Below are 10,476 nucleotides of genomic sequence, written 5' to 3'. Positions count from 1 at the left end.
TTTCAGTGAATGTTTTGTCTTAATTTACTGCTGAAGAAATAATGAGTTCACTATACTATGTAATCAAAATCTTGAAGCTGTTCACAGCAGCAGTCCTCTGGAAAGCTGCTCCTGCTTGGCTTTACACCCCTATGGCAAAAGGCCATTGAATCAGCATCCCTCCTAAGGTCTCAGACACATGAGATAAGGTAATCAAAAATTAAGATGATGATGATGATAATAACTAATATTTATATAACACTTAATATGTGTCAGGCACTGTGCTAAGCACTTTACAATTATCTTATTTGAGCTACATAACAACCTTGGGAACGAAGTGGTATTATTATCCCAATTTAACAGATGAGGAATCTGAGGGAAAATAAGTTAAATAACTTGCCCAGGGTCACAAACTAGTCAGAGTCTGAAGCCAGATTTGAACTCAGGTTTTTCTGACTGCAGTTTTCCTCTTTTAGATCCCCATAGGAGAGAACCTCATTCCCCAGCCTAGACCATAGATTTCCCCACTTCAGGCCTCACACTGAAACTGCACATTAACTTACAGCAACAGTAGTTCCAGCCCTCATTGACAGGATGATTTATAATCCCTCTGGCTAATTATAAGGGTAGTGTTCCTTTTGGGAGGGTCTTACCCGGCTTCCTTGGTATGGATCCCAGAGAGTCACCATTAGATAGTCTGAAAGCTTTTCTGGGTATTTTTAATTTACAATATATTCCTCACTATGTTTGTAGCAGACAGAAAAAGTGGAGTAATTCTGCTAGCTCCATCCTAGGAAGATTGGCAGCCATAGGTCCCTGAATTACCACACTCTTGCCCCTCTCTCCAATCCATATAAATCAAACCATAAAAACCTACAATTGTAAAACTCCAAACTCCAATTTCACTATACTTCTGATTTTTCACTATCCCCCCTTTGTTATTTGTTTTCCCCTCTGTACCACAACACAAACTACAATTTCATTTGATGGATGCTGGAGTCCTTCTCTTTGTGTCTAAGCAGGTCTACACCCTCCCCACCAGGTCCTTCACCGCCCCCCCCTCCACACACAATCTGCCTACTCTGTGTGTGTTACATAGCATTTGAGTAGGGGAATTTAATGAAGAGGGAGATATCTAGCTGCAGTAGTTTGGATGGGAAGTACATGAAGAAGAAATAAAAATTCCCAAGCTCTAGCTGGTAGGTGGCTGTTTCAGCTATGGCCTGGACATCAGCAGCTGAACCAATGTACAATGGATTCATTGGTGCAGAGGGGCCAGCTTATTAAATACTAGTTTCACTATAGCTACTCTGAATAGTGTAGGAAGGAGATAAGGGAGAGGGTATTAAGGAAGAGACATGAGGAAAAAGACCTGATCTTTATTTGCTCATCCTTTCTAGTTATACGTCTCAATTATCCTGGAGTTCTCATTCTTAGCAAAGGTATCCCCCACCACAGGATCTCTAATTCACCTAAGTATACTCTAATCTGGAGTCCTCATTCCTTTAAATTTCTTTCCATAGCCTGCTTCCAACTTCTTATTATACCAGTCCATGCTTTGTTTTCCAAGTTGACCCCCATCTGTTCCAAACCTACGGTAACTCCACAAATCTTCATCTTCATCTTCTTCTTCTTCTTCTTCTTCTTCTTCTTCTTCTTCTTCTTCTTCTTCTTCTTCTTCTTCTTCTTCTTCTTCTTCTTCTTCTTCTTCTTCTTCTTCTTCTTCTTCTTCTTCTTCACTTTTTGGAGGGGGGAAGGTAAGGCAATTGGAGTTAAGTGACTTGCCCAAGGTCACATGGCTAGTAAGTATCTGAAGCCAGATTTGAACTCAGGTCCTCCTGATCCTAGGGCCAGTGCTCTATTCACTGCACTACCTAGCTGCCCCACCACAAAGCTTCTTATGTCTGGGTTGGGCAAAATGCTTGTTTGAGGAGAGCCTCCTAATCGCTGATCCTGCCCTGATACTTACCCTGCAGAAATTGGGGAATCAGAACCCACCACAACACCACCATCAAACTCCACTGTAATTATAGTTGTCTAGAGAAACATAGACTTGTAGAGTGTAAAAGCTGAAAGATACCTTTGTGCTCTCCTCATTTTACAGGCTACAAGAAACAGACACCCCAAAGTTATTACAAGTTTGGTTAGTGGCAACACTGGAAGTGGAACCAAGGGACCTGATTTCCAATATACTGTTCTTCTTATTATGCTCCACTCCTTTATATGGCAGGGAGGAGGTATTTCAACCTGGCTAAGGGTCAAACTCTTTCCCCCAACCAGGACCTTGGTGCCTAAGTCTTAGATTCCCCCAAGTGATATCCTTCTCTATCATAGAGATATCAAAGAATATTGGGAAAATTCCAGGAATCACTTGTTACCTTTTTGGAGAGGGAAGATTTTGGGCCCTTTACAAACCGGGTTGTTCCCATGTTGAAGTGACCTCCAGTGTAAAAAGTTGGAATGTGTGATATTTTATATTTAGATATGGTACAGTAGTGATATTTATAAGTGATATTCCTCACTATGTTTGTGGCAGACAGAAGAAGGGGGGGGGTAGGTCTACTAGCTCCATTCTAGGAAGATTGGCAGCCATAGTTCCCTGAAGTACCACACTCCTGCCCCTCTCTCAAATCCTCAGAAATCATACATAAAAAACCTACAACTGCAAAACTCCAAACCCCAATTTCACAATGGGAATTGTTGCTTGACTCCCCCCCACTAAGTCTGAATGATTCTTATGCTAAGCTTTCAGCATGGTGAAGTGAGCATTGGGTATTTAGGATCTCAGTCATGAGGTAATTTTTTAAAAAACTGAAGCAATATAGTTAAGCTGATTATTATAAGGAGGAAAATAGACTTCTCTTGTAGCCAGAGGAGAAATCTTGAGTTCCAAAAAAGCTGAAATCTATGGTCTGAACCTAATTAGAACACTATATACTTATGTTTGACTGATTTGTAAATATCCTTTATTATCCTTGCTGCCAGAAGTAAAAATCACTACCTCTATATTCTGTCCTAATGAATTATTGTGACAAATCAGACCACTCACTATCCACAAGGGGACTATAATTTGCCTTGCTAGATTTATGTCATGCTATTGTCCCTTAAGTACTTTATTCTTTAGCCACACATTAACAGTTGTCGATCATGATTCAGAGGATCTGAGTCCAATTTCATGCCTGATACCAATAGCTGTGTGATCTTGAGCTAATCATTTCAACTCTTTTATTCTCAGTCTCCCCAACTATAAAGAGGGGATTCCTCCAATATTTTTTCACTGAATCACCTCATTTCTTCCTTAGATCTGTAATTTCTGTGTAGATGTTTTGTAGTGTTATCCCCATTAGACTGCAAGCTCCACAAAGGCAGTGACCATGTTTGACTTTCTTCCTTACTTCACCCAGTGCATCAGGGTTTGTACAGCTGCTGATTAAATGTCTGCTGAATTAAATCGATCATGAGGAGTGATGAGGCAGCCCTACATTTCTTGGTCCTTGGTGGGATACAGAGCTGTGCCCACCTCAATCCTTGAGTAGTGGCAGTGAAATGCAGATCAGTTGTCTGCTTGCTGCCACTCTATTTCCTCCTCCCCATCTTCCTTAGGCAATTAGCTTGTGGGCTAAGTTCCTAGAGTAGGCTTGTGTGATGTGATTAACTTGGTTGCACCTGAACCAAGGATGAAGATTACTTGGGGTACCAGCTGATCAGGGGTATTTCCCCACTTGCCCCTATAAGTATCCCTCTTCCCCATGAGTACTACCGGAAGCAGTATATATGATAAATTAATGGTTCTTAAAAATTCTTTCCCATCATTCCAAGTTTTCACTCACACAGATCCCATAGTCCAAATAACCACGGGGTTATTTCCTGAGTCTACCTTATTTTTTTCCTCCCATTCTCCAAATCCCCTAACCCACCATTGCCAAGTTTCCCCAGGGAAGCGAAAACTAAAGGGTTTGGAAGTCGCTTCTCTCCTGGCCTCTGCCGCTGAGTCTGGACTCCCCTCTTCGGCTTCCTCTGGCAGCCTTTAGAGTTCATTCGCACTCCACATCCCTAGACTGCCTCTCCCAAAGTGAGACTTTTATTCCTATCATGGGCTGACTGAGGAAGGGTGGTGAAGGGTTGCTTCTGCATGTATTCTCCTGCTCAGTCCATGACGCCAGACTTCCAAAGTTGTGCTGTAACCCTCTCCATCCTTCTTTGCTCTTGCTTGAGTCTCTTATCCCGATATGAACTTTTTCAACCGTGGAAGTTCCTCAAAATGTGAGCTCTCCCTCATCCTAGAGAGTACTCAGTTCCACAAGACCACCTTCCTTGTTCTTTCACATCAACAATTTCACAGAAACATGAAAATGTACTAAGAAAATCCTCTGTGCACAACACTGTGTTGCTACCCTTTGTTCCCACAGTCCCTGGTGGTCAAAGTGCAGATATCCCTGGGAGAGTCAAGCCAGGTGGCTGTGGAGGTACTGTCTGCTATTACCACAGTCAAAAGCTTTGCCAGTGAGGAAGGAGAAGCATGGAAGTTTGGCCATCAGCTCCAGAAGACACAGAAACTTAACCAGCAGTTGGCACTGCTGGTTTCAACATGAGGACCACCATTGTAAGTTTCTGGGGATAGAGCACCCACTTCCTAGCCTAGGACTTGTAGACCCCAGTCCCTATCCAGGTCAAATTTCCCATTTTAAGACCCTCTGGTAAAACTCTCATTCCTTCATCAAGGGGATCCAGAGCATCACCTCCCTTACAGGGAGATAACTTGTCTTTCTACTATGGGATCCTTCGTTTTCCAGCCCCCTTAGGGTAACATAAAGTCCTTGTATCATGCATCTCCCTTTCTTGAGACCTCTTTGGCACTAAGGTGCACATGGGTGGTGGGATACTTGGGGATAAGGGAACATATTTTTTGTTCAATGGGCATGGATGACATAAATTCAGGGAGGGTCCTTAGTTCCTTCCCTAGACTCCACACATGTTCTTGTGGCAGTTGCTTTTACATGGAAACAGGGAAATGCTGCCCTTAGGTGTCCAGGGCTCTAGGTATTTTATGATACTTAATGATGTGAGTCTGTGACTATACTTGAGGCTCCAATGCCATTATTTCCATGAATGTGACATAGTCATGCTTATAGTCCTCTGCTACCCCCCAATGTGGACTCTCTGATCTATGCCCAGCTTTTGGACTTCTGCTGAAGGTGGGAATTCTGTACATGGAGGGAAAGATGGTAACACATGGGGATGTGAGTAGAGGAGACTTTGTCACCTTTGACCTTTACCAGATGCAGTTTACTGCTGTTTTTAGGGTGAGACCCCCCCTTCACTTCGTTATTCCTTTATTCCTCCTTTCCCATCACTTTCAACATCTTCTTTTGAGCTCTATTGTCTGATATCCCATACAACATGGGTATCCCCTCACCCTTCACATAGCTCATCTTTCTTCCTTCAGGTGTTTCTCTCCATCTTTCCCAGTGTACAGAAGTCTATGGATCTCACCAGCCATGGCTTAGATGACAAAACAGGAAAATGATAAATTCTGGAGAGGATGTGGAAAAATTGGAACATTAGTGCATTATTGGTGGAGTTGTGAACTGATCCTACCATTCTGGAGTGCAATCTGGAACTATGCCCAAGATACCATTTGACCCAGCAATACCACTTCTAGTGTTGTATTCCAAAGAGATAACAGAAGTGGGAGGAGGACCCATACGTACAAAAATATTTATAGCAGCTCTTTTTGTGGTGGCAAAGAATTGGAAATCAAGGGGATGCCCATAAATTGGGAAATGGATGAACAAGTTGTGGTATATGAATGTAATGGAGTACTATTGTGCTATAAGAAATGAGGAGCAGACAGACTTCATAATAACCTGGAGAGGATATAAACTGATGTTGAGTGAGAAGAGCAGAACCAGGAGGAATCTGTACACAATTACAGACACAACGTATGTATGATGACTAACCTTGATAGACTGGACTCCTCTCAGTAATGTAAAGTTATATGACAACTCCAAAGGCCTCATGATAGAAAGAGACATCTAGAGAAAGAGCTATGGAGTCTGAATGCAGATTGAAGCAAACTATTTGCTCTCTTTCTTTTTCTTGTTTTGTTTTGTTTCCTCTTTCCCATTATTCACTCCATTGGTTATAATCCTTCTTTACAATGACTAATGTTTAATGTGAAGGTATTTGTAGATCCTATATTTGAAAGCATGCTACCATGGTTGGGGGAGAGGAGAGAGAGGGGGAGAAAATTTGAAACTCAAGGGATTGTGGAAGTGAATGTTGTAAACTAAAAGTAAATAAACAAATTAAAAAAAAGAAGTCTGTGGGATACTCAAAGAAGATCTTTGAACACTTAGATAGGATACCTCAATGCCCTTCCATTGGTCCCCTCTCACCTCCTACCCTCCATGGACTTGTAGAATTCCAAGATATCTTCTTTGCTTACCCCAGCTGGCCATATGTCTTGGTCCTAAAGTTATCACCTCCTCCCTCTCACACTCTACTTCTTCCAATTCCAAGCCTATCAGATATCATCTGAGATATTACCCTTCCTCAATTCATCTCTCCTCTTCCCTATGTAAATGAGATGCTTTTGCTGAACCTCCCCCAATCTTTCCACACAAGGAAGAGAAAGGATTGGAGAGAACCCCCCTACAGGGTCTTTTCAAACTCACAAATCAACTTGGGTGTCTCAAGGGAACTATAAAAACCCTCTTTCTCAGAGGTATCCCCACTTTGACCCAACTCTGGCAGTGCATACTGAGGTTCTTTTTTCCCCTCTCAACTCTCTTCATTTCTCCATTCTCTCTCCTCCTCACTTTAATGCAGGGATTATACTAGCCCTGTCTCATGATGTGAGGATGTCCCTGATTGTATGCATGTATGTGTGGTGGTGGTGGTGGTGGTGTATGTGTACCTGCTTGACCAGAGGATAGGCTCACTCTGTCTCTCCCCTGATGCCTTCTCTTTTTTTTTTTCCTTTAGGGAGTGACATCCACTCTGTATCCTGGGAAGGTGATATCCCTTGAGGAACTCAATGGGGCTGGGAAGACCTCAGTGGCTGCATTGCTGCAGAATCTGCATCAGTGTACAAAGGGCCAGCTACTGCTGGATGGAAAGCCACTTGCCCCAATACCAGCACCACTACCTGCACTCACAGGTGAGGATGGGAGGATAACCTGAGTCAGAGTACCCTTGGGAGAAGAGGTCAATGAAGGAATGAAAAGGAGAAAGAAGGACAGGCAGCATTCCTGGTCCTAGCCCAACAGGATCCTTGTTGGTGGCTGTGATAGAGATGAAGATTTATTATGAGGAATGGAAATACCCAAGCCTTGATCTGAGCTCCCTCTTCTCCTGAATTTACCTTTCCTGGCTCATCCCAGTTGGCTACAGTCTCACAAGAGCCTCAGTTGTTTGGACGGAATCTATATGAAAACATAGCCTATGGACTGGGCAGGAAGCCAGAGCTGGAGGAGGCTATGGAGGCTGCCAGAGAGGCTGGAGCTCACAGTATCATCTCTCAGTTGCCCCAGGGCTACTACACAGGTACTGGGAATATTCACTCACTAAGTAGACACATCCCCTTCACCACCTATTCCTGGCTCATTACATTTCATCTTTAACTCAACCCTGTAATACAGACAGATAAGGAATGAACGAATCATTGAAAAAACATTTAATCAATACTAAAGGAAGAGAACAAAGAAAAGAGAGCAATCATTGACTAAGGTCCTACTATGTGGCAAGCACTCTGCTACATGTTTTACAAATGTTATCACATTTGATCTTTACAACAACCCAGGGAGTAGGTGCCATTATCATCTTATTTTTGCTATTGAGGAAACCAAGGCAAACTTTCCAGAACACACAGCTAGTTAAGTGTCTGAGTCCTTATTTGAACTCAGATCTTCTTGATGCCATGCCTAGCCTCTATCCACTGTACTATCTAGCTGCCTCAAAAATATGAATGTTTAAATCCAGTCTTGTACCCTTACTATCTGTGATACTAGGCAAGTCACCTAACCTCTGTTTGCCTCAGTTTCCTCATCTGTGAAGTGGGGATAATAACAGCACCTATCTCCCAGGGTTGCTGGAAGATCAAATGAAATAGTAATTGTAAAGGGCTTAGCATAGTTCCTGACACTTAGCATATACTATATAAATGATGTGCTACCTATGTGCCAAGCATGCGCTAAATGCCAGGGACAAAAATACCAAGTCCCTGCCCTTAACTAGCTTACATTCTAGTAAAGGAAGGCAATACATAGAGGTGAGCAGCAGCCAAGAAAAAGACTTTTAGTCTGTAGAATCATAGGGATGATGAGTAATCCATAAAATAATCCTTTTTTTCAGAAGCAATGGTACCATTTATAGGATAACTGTGCCCAAAGCAAGAGGTGGAAAGGGCAGGTAAGAGTACAGGTGCAGTGGCAGAGCCTATGGCAAGATATCCATATGGTTGACTGGAAGGCATATGGAACATGGTGTGGGAATGACTAGATATAATGGGCTAGGTGAGTTTGCTCCCCTTGATTAAAGAGCCTAGACAGCTTAGACTTCTGCCTTCTAGGGCAGAAGTTACAAAGATGGGTGGAGTAAGGCCTTTAGGTTCTCATTCCTTGGTTTCTATGGACTCTCACAGGATGTTTAGCATCACACTACTGTGTTGAGGAACTGTTCTCAGTCCTATACACCCCCTTTAGTCCAAGGGAGAAAGCATATATTTTTTTGTGTGGCTGTAATGGTCCTGCTCTAAATGCATCTGGTTCTCTCTCCAGAGATAAGAGAGTCTGGGAGCCAGCTATCAGGTGATCAGAGGCAGGCAATGATCCTGGCTTGGGCTCTGAACCAAAACTCATGGATCCTCATCTTAGACAATGCCACCAGTTCCCTGGATACAGACAACTAGTTATGATTGAGACGTCAACCTCTCTGACTCTCCCTAACTCCCAAATTCTTAAAGCTGAAAGCAACCCTGATTCCTTCCTGATGTGCCCAGAGAATATTCTGTTTCAGAAAACCTAAAAAATCTTCTAGATAAAATCCTTAAATTTGACTTCTTTTCCTTTTTTACCCCCCCCACCAAAACTTCTTGATTAACAAGAAAGCCATCCTGAGGGATATATTAGGTTTATTCTTCTCTCCCTAGAGGTCAGTGAATTATTTTTTATTGCTTTTTTATTTCTAAAAAATATATTATTAACTTATTTATTTTTAGTTTTCAACATTCACTTTTATAAGATTTTGAGTTTTGAATTTTGTACCTGACCTTCTTCTCCCCCCTCCCAAAGACAGCATACAATCTGATAAGGCTCTACTTATACATTCATATTAAATGTGTATTCACATTAGTCATGATGTAAAGAAGAATTAGAATTGGAGGAACCATGAGAAAGAAGAGACAAAATAAAACAACAAAAGAAAAGGAGAACAAATAGTATGCTTTCATCTGCATTCAGACTCCCCAGTTCTTTCTCTGGATGTGGATAGCATTTTCCATAATGAGTCTTGGGAAAGGGCTGACCATATACTCTTCCTGGAGGATGGGGTCATTCAGGAGAGTGGGACCCACAGGCAGCTCATGGAGCAAGGGGAGCAGATACTGGACCATTGTGGAGGTCACAGGTGGAAAATCAGTTCCTCAGGAATTAGTGACATACTTGAATTCCCATTATGGTGGAAGCTACAACTCTTCTCTCATCTCCTGAAAAAGAAAGTACAGAGGAAGAATTTCAGACTCTTTTGGCCACATAATATGAGTTAGCATTTCCACAAAGGTTTTCCCCACCACAATTATGCTCCTACTAATTATATTCCCATCACCAATGTTAGTTCCTTTGGTTTAAGATTTTCTACTACAGGCTCCTCTTTTAAATTGACAGTAGTAGTGGAGGGAAAGGCAAAGAAGCCCTTGATGGGAACGACAGTGGAAATTCATCCATTCTTTCAACAAGCATTTATTAAGCACCAACTATGTACCAGCACTGTTCTAGGTAATGGAGATATGAAGACAAAAACAAAACAGCCCCTGTCTCCAAGGAAATAATATTTTATTACTGTCCGGTTCTAGAAATTGGAAAAGATAGATAACCATATAATTATCAGTCATATTTTATAGAGCCAGGGTTCAAGTTGAAGTTACCAGAGGGGTTGACTGGGGTGTCTCCATATACAAAGTGATGATAGGGGCATGGAGGATCAAGTCTCTATTCTGCTGACACAAAAGTATTGTGTAAATGCTTGGTTTTGAGGATAAAATTGACATTTTCTTAAGTTTTGTGTTTCCTCTGTTTTTCTGGTTGCAATAGCTCAGGGTCTCTGTAGTTCTTCTCTTAAATGCTATGCCAACTAAGTACTGGAATCCCCAAATTCAGCTTTTCTCAACCTTTTACTCTTGGTCTCCTAAAAGAGTCTCTCTAGAAGCATACAGTAGGAGTCGAAAGAATTGGGGTTCAATTTTTTGTTATTTTCCAGTTGTGTAACCTTAGGCAAGTC

The 10,476-nt window shown here is 42.0% G+C and overlaps 1 pseudogene; it reads left to right on the top strand.

Moving 5' to 3' along the window:
* The window catches only part of LOC138150214 (antigen peptide transporter 1-like), a 153,396-nt pseudogene extending 143,707 nt beyond the window's left edge, over positions 1-9,689 (top strand).
* The last annotated feature ends 787 nt before the right edge of the window (positions 9,690-10,476 follow it).

This window comes from Petaurus breviceps, unplaced genomic scaffold (genome assembly GCF_028583685.1).
Source record: "Petaurus breviceps papuanus isolate PSGF00001 unplaced genomic scaffold, PetGlider_PUasm1.0 90865, whole genome shotgun sequence".
Classification (NCBI taxonomy): domain Eukaryota; kingdom Metazoa; phylum Chordata; class Mammalia; order Diprotodontia; family Petauridae; genus Petaurus; species Petaurus breviceps.
Note: the sequence above shows the minus strand (reverse complement) of the source record. Positions and strands in the feature narration are given on the sequence as shown.